Genomic DNA, 12966 nt, shown 5'->3' with positions numbered 1-12966 from the left:
TTTTATTTTACACCCTCTACTCTCTACAATGTAGTGGAAAAAGTAGAGAAACTAGAAAACTATTACCCAATTGTTTTCGTATATTTTATTAAGCCCCTAAGGCAGCGGTTCTCAAATCCTGTCCTCAGGACCCACTAATGCAGATGCATTAGTAGATGCAGACTAGAATACTGCAATTACTGAGCAGCAAATCATATCAACTGTGATGTATTTCAGTTATCTTGCAATGCTGGCCTGTTAGTGGGTCCCGAGGACAGTAGTTGAGAACCACTGCCTTAAGGGGACATTGGACTCTCTCCCTATGAGATTTGGTTTGGGAGTGCGTTGCTCAATTGCTTATATTTGTTTCAGCAGTTGAAGTCCTCCATTTGGATCTTACACAAAATGTTGCTGATTATTTAACTACTTCAATACAGGGCATTTACACCCCTTTCCTGACCAGAAAATAGAGCTTTATTTTGGTGGTATTTAATCACTGCTGGGTTTTTTATTCTTTACAAAAAAAAAAGACCAACAATTTTGAAAAAAAAATTTTTTTTTACTTTTTATCCTGTCAGTAAATTTTGTAACTAAGTAATTTTTCACCTTCACTGATGTGCGCTGATGAAGCGGCACTGATGGGCACTGATAGGCTGAAATGGTGGGCTTTGATGAGGTGGAACTTATGGGCACTGATTAGGTGGCACTGATGAGGAGGCACTAATATGCCGCACTTATGGGCACTGATGAGCACTCATAGGCGGCACTTGTAGGCAGCACGAATAGGCGGCACTGATGGGTGGCATTGATGGGCAGCAATGATGGGTATTGATGGGCAGCAGTGATAGCCAGCACTGACTGGCATCACTAATGGGTACTGATTTCTGGGACTTGGGACTTATGGGCACTGATTGCTGGCACTGGTGGGCACTCACTTCTTGCACTGCGGGCGCTTTATTGTAATCAGGGCACTGATTATCAGTGCACTGATTATTTGCCTAGATGTCCTCTGTGAGGAGATGCCGCTGATTGGCTCTCCTCTCCTCACACTCTGTCAGTGTGAGGTGAGGAGCGCCGATTACTGGCATCTGTGTGTTTACATGTGACCGGCTGTGTTTGGACACAGCCCATCACATGGTTAACGGGCCACGGCTCTTTACAGAGATCAGGGTCGCGCCGTGTCCTAGCAACGCGGTGCAGCCGCGATCGCCGCGCGCCCCTGGGGGCATGTGAGAGTGGCCGTTCTGGGTGCCGTCATATGACGTCCACTCAGAATGAGAGCTGCAGCTGTATTTGACAGTGGGCAGGTGGCATGTGGTTAAGGCAGGGGTCAGCAACCTTTTTCCACTTAAGGGCCGGATTCAATGTATGTGAATGCATGGAGGGCCACATTCCCCTGCTAATTAATTAAGATAATAATAATTCTAACATAGTAATAATTACAGTACAGGTTTACCTCCCTTTAAGGTGCTTCACTAATACAAAGCCAGTTCATCCTGAGGAAGCATTTGGCTGGGGATTTGGATTTTACTACCCGTCCCCATCCTGGCACCCAAGGGTGGCTGACACCAGCCTTGCCAACCAGCATGGTCTGGAGATGGGGTTCCTCTCCCTAGGGAAAATGGTGTTCCTGCCCTTAGGGGAGATGGGGTCCTCCTTACTAGGGGAGATGGGGGCCCTGTCTCCGAGTGAGAAGGGGTCACTGTCCCCATGGGAGAAGGATTCCCTGTCCCCAGGGGTGATGGGGTCCCTTGTCCCCTGGGGTGAACGGGTCCCTGTCCTCAGGGGTGATGGGGTCCCTGTCCCCATTTGAGAAGGGGTTCTTGTCCCCAAATGAGAAAGGGTCCCTGTCCCTAGGGGTGATGGGGTCCCCCTGCACCCCACCCCCTACACACAAAAATACACTGTGTAGGTAGAACTCTCCTACCTTACACAGGTGTACAGTAGAGCAGAGATTGGCTTCACAGGTCTGGATGGGGGCGGGAACTGCTGAAGTTAACTTTTCACATTAAAAAATTGATTCACCACAAACTCGCTCCTAGTGAACTCAAAATAGCAGCGCTAAAGGTGATCCCTAATCAAATAATGAGGTGTAGTGAAGAGTGATAAGCTGATGTATCAACCTGTGCAATGATTACATCACGTCCTCATCCTTCATCATTAATGTGCATACAATGACATACTCAAAAAAATCACAAACGAATGGTGCATATAAACCAATTAAGTGAATAACGTATCTGTGCACATACAAATATAATGTGAAAATTATAACTGAGAGCCAATGTGAATTAACTCGCAAAAAAATTATTATATCTATAAAGTGTGTCCACAAACAATCCAAAAGTAAAATAGTCCAAAACAAAATCCGTGACGTGTTTGTAGTGCAAATCTTCTACTTAAATGAATCTTCCACCGCACCTCTGTGACTGTGAATCCACTCCCCTTAGGTGAATGCACTCACCAGCTCCTTTTGCCCACACTCTCGTGTCAGGGCCAACAAGCTTTTATCCCACACTCACAAGGGATAAGATTGGTCTTCAGTGGTAAACCTGTACACCTTTACTTCTCCAAAGTGTAATGCCCAAGAGCTCAGCTCCTTTTGCCCACACTCTCGTGTCAGGGCCAACAAGCTTTTATCCCACACTCACAAGGGATAAGATTGGTCTTCAGTGGTAAACCTGTATACCTTTACTTCTCCAAAGTGTAATGCCCAAGAGCTCTCTCCTATCCGGGCAGACGCACACCTCGCCTCCATGTGCTTCCCATGGACAATACTACAGCACAGCTGGCTTTAGACCATGTGACCGACCACCACCAATCAGCTCCTGCAGGAGCTGATTGGTGGTGGTCGGTCACATGGTCTAAAGCCAGCTGTGCTGTAGTATTGTCCATGGGAAGCACATGGAGGCGAGGTGTGCGTCTGCCCGGATAGGAGAGAGCTCTTGGGCATTACACTTTGGAGAAGTAAAGGTGTACAGGTTTACCACTGAAGACCAATCTTATCCCTTGTGAGTGTGGGATAAAAGCTTGTTGGCCCTGACACGAGAGTGTGGGCAAAAGGAGCTGAGCTCTTGGGCATTACACTTTGGAGAAGTAAAGGTGTACAGGTTTACCACTGAAGACCAATCTTATCCCTTGTGAGTGTGGGATAAAAGCTTGTTGGCCCTGACACGAGAGTGTGGGCAAAAGGAGCTGGTGAGTGCATTCACCTAAGGGGAGTGGATTCACAGTCACAGAGGTGCGGTGGAAGATTCATTTAAGTAGAAGATTTGCACTACAAACACGTCACGGATTTTGTTTTGGACTATTTTACTTTTGGATTGTTTGTGGACACACTTTATAGATATAATAATTTTTTTGCGAGTTAATTCACATTGGCTCTCAGTTATAATTTTCACATTATATTTGTATGTGCACAGATACGTTATTCACTTAATTGGTTTATATGCACCATTCGTTTGTGATTTTTTTGAGTATGTCATTGTATGCACATTAATGATGAAGGATGAGGACGTGATGTAATCATTGCACAGGTTGATACATCAGCTTATCACTCTTCACTACACCTCATTATTTGATTAGGGATCACCTTTAGCGCTGCTATTTTGAGTTCACTAGGAGCGAGTTTGTGGTGAATCAATTTTTTACTGTATACTTATCATTTAAGCAGCAGCTCAGATTTAGGTTTTTGCCATCAGCGCAGCGTTTTTGGGTGTATGAGTGGGCGGATTTTTATACATCTGATTTTTTTATATTAACTTTTCACATTAACAGGCTGGTGATTGGTTACTAGGATCGCCCGGCAACCGATCACCTACTGTTTATGTAAAAAGTTAACTCCAGTGGTTCCCGCCCCCGTCCAGCCCTTTAATACTGGCCGCTCGCCACTGTCCAATGAAAAAGACAGCGGCAAAAATGTCCGCAGGCCGGGTGCCCGTGAATTAATCATGGGCACTGACGGGCCAGACATTTAGTGGTGGAGTGCCGGGTGCGGCCCGTGGGCCGCCAACCCCTGTTTTAAGGTTTTCAACAAACTCATTTATGTGCTTTCTCCCCAATTCCAGATCCTAACAGTTTGGAAGGATCTCATAAACTAAAGTCAGGTGACTTGTGGATTGTTGGGAGACCTTTACATACATATATATATATATATATATATATATATATATATATATATATATATATATATATATATATATATATATATATATATATATATATAAATGCTTGGAGACAATACAATGTCTATTCATGTACAGATTTGCAAAACTTGAAGGAAAAGTCATCTGGATTCACAGACACTGCAAAAATTACTAAATTAAAGAATTGATTTGTTTTCCTCTTGGAATCACAGTTTGGGGTACTATTTATTCAAATGCTTTAATTGTAAAGGATAAATATATATATATATATATATATATATATATATATATTTAATGCAATTTAAAAAAGTTGTTCAGCCATGTTGAAGTCATATTGTCTTTTATACATCTTCCATTTTATGTATAATTTTCTGTATATACCTATGCTGATAACTCAGCATGTCCACAATTAAACTAGAAGGCCATTCTGGCCACAGGAGTGTACAGCCAATTTGTTTTTCACAATGAAAAGTAATTTTGGAATGAAAAAGCTGTTTAGCTATTATATTCCCCACAATGGAGTTTGCCTCTTTGGACAGGAATATCTCCACCTAAGCGTGTGGAGGTTTCAGGTAAAAGTTGATGGTTAGTGATCAAAAGAGAGGAAATTTTAACGGAAATGTGTATATTATTGTATTCTATTTTTTATGTATTGCACATGGCACTAATAATGTTTTCATTACATGTTTGCATTCTTTCGAGTCCTGATTAGAATTAGCCTGCCTATGTTAAGCCCCTTGTTACCATAAAAGTACAGTTATAGACCCTTTATTTTTTTGTAATTTTACTCATAGGTGTATTTTAAATGATAGAGACAGAATATCAATCTAACATCCAGAAAAAATACAAAAGATACAAATGTTATAAAGTAAGTTGCCGTTCAGTGAGTGAAATAAGTATTTGATCCCCAAGCAAAACATGACTTAGTACTTGGTGGAGAAACCCTTGTTGGCAAGCACAGAGGTAAGATGTTTCTTGTAGTTAGTAAACCGGGTTGCATAATCTCATCTTTTGGTCCACTCTTTTTTTACAGATCTTCTCTAAACTCGAAGTTTCAGCTCCCTCCATAAATTTTCTATAGGATTAAGATCTGGAAACTGGCTAGGCCACTCCATGACCTTAATGTGCTTCTTCCTGAGCCACTCCTTTGTAGTCTTGGCGGTATGTTTTGGTCATTGTCATGCTGGAAGACCTATCCATGACCCATCTTCAGTGTTCTGGCTGAGGGAAGAAGGTTCTCATCCAAGATTTTACATTACATGGCCCCATCCATTGGCCCCTCAATACGGAAGGGTCGGTCTGTACCTTTAGCAGAGAAACAGCCCCAAAGCATAATGTTTCCACCTCTGTGCTTGACTGTAGGGATGGTGTTCTTAGGCCCGTAGTCAGCATTTTTTTCTTCCTCCAAACACGGCGAGTCAAGTTAATGCCAAAAACCTCAACTTTGGTCTCATCTGACCATAGCACTTTCTCCCAATCCTTCTCTGAATCATTTAGCTCTTCATTGGCATGACTGTAAATGTGCCTTCTTGAGGAAGGGGACTCGCCATGTTTGGAGGAAGAAAAATGTTGACTACGACCCTAAGAACCCATCCCTACAGTCAAGCACGGAGGTGGAAACATTATGGCTTGGAGCCATTTCTCTGCTAAAGGTACAGACCGACCTTGTCCCATTAAGGGGCCAATGGATGGGGCCATGAATTGTAAAATATTGAATGAGAACCTTCTTATCTCAGCCAGAACACTGAAGATGGGCCATGGTTGGGTCTTCCAGAATGACAATGACCCAAAACAACAAAGGAATGGCTCAAGAAGAAGCACATTAAGGCCATGGAGTGGACTAATCATTCACCAGACCTTAATCCTATAGCAAATGTATGGAGGGAGCTGAAACTTCGAGTTGTCAATTGACAGCCAAGAAACTTTAAGGATTTAGAGAAGATCTGTAAGGAAGAGTGGACCGAAATCTCTCCTGAGATGTGTGCAAACCTGGTCACCAACTACAAGAAACCTTTTACCTCTGTGCTTGCCAACAAGGGTTTCTCCACCGAGTACTAAGTCATGTTTTGCTTGGGGATCAAATACTTATTTCACTCACTGAACTGCAACTTAAGTAATAGCATTTGTTTTATGTATTTTTTCTGGATTTTTGGTTGATATTCTGTCTCTATCATATAAAATACACCTATGATAAAAATTATAGACCATTAATTTCTTTGTAAGTGGGCAAACTTACAAAATCTGCAGGGGATCAACTACTTATTTCCCCCCACTGTACAATTGTAATATTAATGTGATACCTTCATAATCATGTGTATAAAAACCTTCAATTGAGTCATAATAAATCAGAACAGTTATTTTGGAAAGATGCCAAGTGTATTTTTTTGTGTCTGTTCCCTACTGCAGTAGTTATTAATTTGGAACCACTAATCAATATGATAGGAGTTGCCTATCTATAAAAAGGTACAGTGTTGCATGAATAATTATCATTCAAAATGGGACAGTGCTGAAAACGCACCTGGCCAGAAAGGGGGTGAAAGTGGTGCTGAAGTGGTTAAGGAATATTTAGTGAGTACAAGGATTGTGGCCTATGTGTGTGTGGTATATACTGTGAGTAGCTTAATCACTATCTAATTTAAAAAACAGGGTGAACAAATATCTGCGCTAACTAAAAAAGAACGAGAAAAGCAGCCAGCATAGTTCGTTGATTCATCAAACACAAAAATAAAAATGCAGATTGATAACACATGGGTGTGGTGTGCCTTTCCTTTGCACATAGAAGTTTGGTGGAGGCTCCACGTCATCTCTATCCTATATTGATCTTCCATGGACTATTACACATTTTTATATATTTGTTTCACCTAAGCGCTGCATTTTGGATTTTTATTTCACTATCTAATTTAACCATGCCCATTTTTCGGCCTCCTCTCCCTTTTGTGTCCCTCATTCCCAAGTTCTAAAGTTGAGAAGTATGCTCTATTATACAGATAACAGTGTTGAGGTTAGAGAAATACACAATCTGAATCTGCTAGTTTATCCAACGAGTTTCAGTATAATGCTAGGAAATATGGAGAAGCCCCAGCAGTTTTTTTTATTGTTTTAATCTACACAACAGATTCATAATTTTACCTTCATCCATTAGAGCAGGAATAAGCTAAAAATAAACAAGTTGAATGTGTAGCGCCCTTAGGCTGCTAGGTAAATTTAGCTCTGTAATCAAGGTAGCAATGATGGTTTGGACTGGTCTGTTCAGGGTTTCACAGGTTGGGAGTTTGATTGCTTCCCCCTGCCTCTAGAAGAAGCTTCTAGAGCTTAGGGAGGAAGAATTCAAACAGCCAGCCTAAATATTGATCCGAGCTTAACCAGTCCTGGGGAGGTGTACCCAGATGGTGGCTGGGAAGCTGAAAAAAAATAGTCTGGCGCTCTGGAGAGATTATCTTTTCCCAGCAAGGAGAGTCCCCAGCCTTAGGAGGGCGGGCTGTTATCCCTAAAGCAGCTTATGGACTGGGTTGCTGCTTTTTAAGGTCTCAGTAGGTGTGAGTCTGGGACCTGGAAGTGACCTGAAACTGATTGCAGAACTTCTCCAAAAGGGATCTGGTCTAGAGACAAACAATCTCATTAACAGGATTGTGTATAGAGGAAGCTGGAAGGTGTGCAGCTGTCCTCAGGACTTGTGAGTAACAACCCTAAATTGATCACAGTGACTATGAAGTGTTCTGGAGATTACACTGGGTACCAGCAGTTGTACATTGGTACCAGGTATCCAGATGCCAAAAAGACTTGGTCTTCAGCTGTGAACGAATAGAGTGTCCAATATTACCATTTACTCAAGGAGAAGATTGTCTTCTATCTGCTAATCTTTTTAGAGTATCCCATGCCCCAATCCCTCCCTTGTTCAAGTTCTACAAGCAATAAACCACAAAAAGTTAATCCCTAGACTGTTTATTGGTGCCCGAGTGCATGTTGCTGTTGCTGTTGCTTGGGTGACTGGTGGTATCTGTACTGTTTGGGAAAGAACCAGTTAATACCTGTGGCCTTTGTGGGGGTTGTGCTACAAATATAAATGTGAATATATATATGAAAAAAAAAATCTAATGGAGTTTGTTGATAGTGAACATCAATTGTGAATAGCAAACACCTTACAGAGACAATATCAAGATCCAGCTAAACAGATATAATTGTTGTAGGACAGCAAACAGCTGCCCATTGGGAAATGTTAGGCTCATGTAGATGGGTTTTCTTGTCACATCATTCCATTTAAAAGCATGCTCTGGAATGCAAAATGCTGTGTTTGACAAAATCTTCACTTGTCTGAAATGCAAACCCATCTCAATAGGACTTAGCGTGGCTAAAGAAACGCAAGAAAAGCGTATCAAGCCTGAACGGTTATCTACACAACTCTATTGAAGTCGATGGGATTCCGGGGACCTGCATTTGATGTACCGCTGTTTTACATCAGCCCTTATTGCTCTCCTGTACTGTAAATGTTTTCTTTTATAATGGTTACTTATTTTAAACAGACTTTATTTTTCTTAAACGTTTTACAAATTTTACAACATATAGGAAGTAAAAGAAATAGAAAGCTGAACAATTTCAAGCTCATGAACAGACAACATACCACAAAACACAGAGCAGTACAAAAGAGTATTATATTCCACTCAGAACAGTTGCCCATAAAGAACTTTAATTTATACAATTAAAAAAAAAAACACCCTACTCTACACAATGCTTTTCTATGCAACGCTACCCTCTTCTACCCAACACTACTCTACACAACACTACTCTACCCTACCCTACACTACTCTACCCGACTCTACCCAACACGGCTCTACCCAATTTGACTCTACCCAACTTGACTGTACCCAACACGACTCTACCCAACACGACTCTACCCAACACTACTCTACACAGTGTACTATACTCCCAGCAAATGTTGTCTAAATCCAGGCACATCCAGAAAAGATCTGTTACACACCAGGAAAAAAAAAACATGAAAATCCAAAACTCTCAGGCCGAATAATCGAATTAGTCTTTCTATGCTTCAATTGGTTGAAAGAACATCCCATGTTCCATATGTCCTTCAAGTTCCACTACATCTTTCAAGACACTACTCTACACAGTGTACTGTACTCCCAGCGGATGTTGTCTAAATCCAGGCACCTGAATTAAACAGAAAAGATCTGTTACACACCAGGAAAAAAAACCATGTAAATCCAAAACTCTGTTGCTGATAACTTGCTGTTCAGGATCTTGTCCAGCGAGCATTTCATCGTTGTTGCGCCGTGAACGTTGCAATATCTTGATGTTTTTAGATGTCGATGTAAGTGAGTCACAGGTTTACCTAAAAATATATAATATAAAATATATTGATATATAATAATAACATAATACATATTGATATAAAACAATATAAAAACATAATAATAATATTGTATAATAGTAATAGGTTATCACAGGAAGTCGCAGGAGACATGCTTCAGAGATGCTTCGCATGCGTCTTCACTTCAGCACCTGCTTATTCTGTATATAGAACCTCCTAATGACCCTGATGATGTCACACTGACAAAACGCGTTTAACGGAGCTTACAGTTCCGGAGCAAATAGAGAGTGGTGGATGGTTGGAGAACGGTGAATGGTGTGCTCATTAACATTGGTGCTTGAGTTCTTTTTTATTATGAGTGCATTTGCTTTTATTTGACTGTATAAATAAAGTGTAAAAAGGTGAGCACTATGCAGTTTGTTTTTTGGGTTTTTTTTGGGTATTATATCTGCCCAAGAAAGGTTTTACACTGATTTGAAGCCTACCATCTTGTCGTTTTCTTGTTTGGTAGTTCTGACAGCCTGGAGGTATGTTTTGGATCCTGACCAACTAGGTGTATTCCAGAGGGTATTGTATGCACAAAATGCTGTGGTAGTTTTGGTTCAGGGTGCCACTCATTCTGTGCAAGTCACCATCTCTGGATCTGACAAAAGAGCCCCAGACCATCACGCTTCTTCCTCCATGTTTGACAGTTGGTGTCACACACCAAGGAGCCATCTTTTCCTCTATTTGATGCATGATCTCAATTCTTTATTTATCGGCCCATAAGACCTTCTTCCAGTCTTCAGTAGTCCAGTGGCAGTGCTTCATGGTCCAGGCAAGCTTCTTTTTCTTTTTTTGCCATCTTGCAGCCACACACCCTGTCAAACCTGCAGCTCAAAGTCTTCTCTTCACGGTTAAAATGGAGACTTGCTTACATCAGTGTAAAGCTGACTCTTAACAACTCGTCTTCCGATTATGTTGTGGCTTTCTGCCAGCCCTCCTCTCAGAGTTTCCAAGTGCCTTTTGATGATGTAGGAAACTGTACACATTGGCTTTCTTTGCAATTTCTCTAAAGGAAAGTCCTATACTTTTAAAGGATAACAATAGTCTGTCGGTCTTCCTTTGTTAATTTCCTTTTTCTTGCCATTTTGAGAGCAATACACTACTTCCTGCAGTCCAATACTGTCCAAATATTGCTTAAAAGGGTGTTGTTTTTACTAGTAATGGCGGTAATCAGTGATTTTTAGCGGGACTGTGACACCAAGTGGCACTTTTTGGGGATCAGTGACACCAATACAGTGATCAGTGCTAAAAAAATGCACTGAAACTGGCAGAGAAGGGGTTAACATCAGGGGCGATCAAAGGGTTAAATGTGCTCCTAGGGAGTGCTTTCTAATTGTGTGGGGGATGCTTTGACTGGAGGAAGACAGATCTGTATTCCTGCTCAGCAGGAACACAAGATCTCCATCTTCCCCCCTCTCAGAACTTGTTTACATAGGCAGACCACTGTTCTGTCTCTCCTCAGAAAGATCCGATCACACAGGAGCAGGTCAGCGGTACACGCCCTGGTGCAAGAAATTATGTACGTGATTTTGCGCAGGAGTGCTGCCCTGCCGCAGTATACCTGGCGCATTCCAGTGGTGGTTAAATACATTTTTTTTTATTATGAGAAAGGGAGAGAGAGAAAAAGAGAGAGAGAGAGAGAGAGAGACAGACAGACAAAGACCGAGAGAAGGCAGGGGACCCCAGAAAAGAAGGATCGGGGCAACTCTGTGCAATTCCATTGCACAGACCAGGCAAGAATAACACATTTTTATTATTTTAAAGAAATTAAGACTTTATAATCACTTTAATGCTAGAGACAGATGGCATAATGTATGTAATGTCTGATTTTGTGCATAGCAATTTATTTGTGCAGATGGTTTACAAAAATTTTACTGGCCTTTAAAATGAAGGGATTTGTGAAGCTCTCATTGAGCACGTACTGCTGACTTCATAGCTCCAGCACATCTATTGTGAAGTCTTCTTGGCGTGTTGAATCCTGAAAAATGCAGGTGAATCCAGGGTAACTTCGATGTGAATGAAACTGCAGAGGGGAGGAGGACATTCATTAATGAACAGACAAGAAACACAAAGGAGAAAAGACCCTGTCAAAGGGAGGGAAAAAAGCAAGCATAGAGAGGAGGGGTAGATGGGAAGGAAGGAAAGGAAGGAAAGGAAGGAAAGGAAGGAAAGGAAGGAAAGAAAGAATAGAAAAAAAGGAAGGAAGGAAAAAAGAAAGAATAGAAAAAAAGAAGGAAGGAAGGAAAGAAAAAAAGGAAGGAAGAATAGAGAGCGAAGGAAGGAAGGAAGGAAGGAAGGAAGGAAGGAAGGAAGGAAGGAAGGAAGAATAGAAAAAAAGGAAGGAAGAATAGAGAGTGAAGGAAGGAAGAAAGAAAGAATAGAAAAAAAAGGAAGGAAGGAAAAAAGAAAGAATAGAAAAAAAGGAAGGAAGGAAGGAAGAAAGAATAGAGAGAAAAAAGGAAGGAAGGAAAGAAAGAAAGGAAGAATGAATAGAGAGAAGGAAGGAAGAATAGAGAGAAGGAAGGAAGGAAGGAAGAATAGAGAGAGGGAGGGATAGATCAATAGAAAGCCTCAGATGGTCCCTGGGTTACAAACTGTCTGTAGGTTTGTTCTTAAGTTGAATTTGTTTGTAAGTCGGAACAGGTACATTTTTTAAGTGTAGCTCCAGCCAAAAAAATTACTTTTACATTTTTCGGATAGCATAGGGAAGGGTTAACACCCCTGTAACATTTGCTGTCTGTGCCCCTGTTCAGCAGGATTTCACCTCACTTTCTGTCCCTGTGACAATCGGATTTTGAAAATTTTGGGTTGTTGTGGAAACAAGGATTGGTGATAAAGCATCAGTGGAGACACCTTTTTCTCTTGATAGCTCTTACAGGAGTGAATTTCCCTTCCTAGGGGTAGATTTCCTCTCACTTCCTGTCGTCTTCCTCCGTTTGCAAATAGGAGTCATTTGTAAGTTGGATGTTTGTAACCCGGGGACCGCCTGTACTTGTAGAAGTAAACTTCATTTCACATTCTGTTGCTGGTAGCCCTGGTCACCTTGTAACAAATGCCCAATTGCATTCCCAAGTGTAAATCATTTTATGCTGTTATTGCCATTAAAAGTTATTTTCATAGCCCAAATACAGGAATATGACCCCCCTCCCAATTGCAAAAGTTTAAATTCTTGTCTATGGGTAGACTGGTCTCCCCCTATTTCCCTTTTTAAAGCGGAGTTCCACACAAAAATGGAACTTCCGCTTTTCGGAACCCTCCCCCCCTCCGGTGTCACATTTGGCACCTTTCAGGGGGGAGGGGGGTGCAGATACCTGTCTAAGACAGGTATTTGCACCCACTTCCGGCATAGACTCCCATGGGAGTCTATGCCTCTTCCTGTCCCTCCGCGCTGTCTCCTGGGAAACACACAGCTCCCAGGAGAGAGCGGGGACCACTTGGGACGCACAGCGCGACTCGCGCATGCGCAGTAGGGAACCGGGA

The 12966-nt window shown here is 41.7% G+C and overlaps 1 long non-coding RNA gene across 3 annotated transcripts in view; it reads right to left on the bottom strand.

Annotated features, from left to right (window-relative positions):
* Positions 1–8624: 8624 nt before the first annotated feature.
* LOC141111218 (uncharacterized) overlaps positions 8625–12966 on the bottom strand; it is a 94090-nt gene continuing 89748 nt past the window's right edge. For all 3 annotated transcript variants that reach the window (XR_012236402.1, XR_012236401.1, XR_012236403.1), the window contains 2 exons: positions 11366–11509; positions 8625–9462 (listed from right to left, as the gene is read on the bottom strand). This is a non-coding gene — a long non-coding RNA (uncharacterized lncRNA). The remainder of the gene's footprint in view (positions 9463–11365; positions 11510–12966) is intronic.

Source organism: Aquarana catesbeiana, linkage group LG10 (assembly GCF_042186555.1).
Source record: "Aquarana catesbeiana isolate 2022-GZ linkage group LG10, ASM4218655v1, whole genome shotgun sequence".
Lineage (NCBI taxonomy): Eukaryota > Metazoa > Chordata > Amphibia > Anura > Ranidae > Aquarana > Aquarana catesbeiana.
Note: the sequence above shows the minus strand (reverse complement) of the source record. Positions and strands in the feature narration are given on the sequence as shown.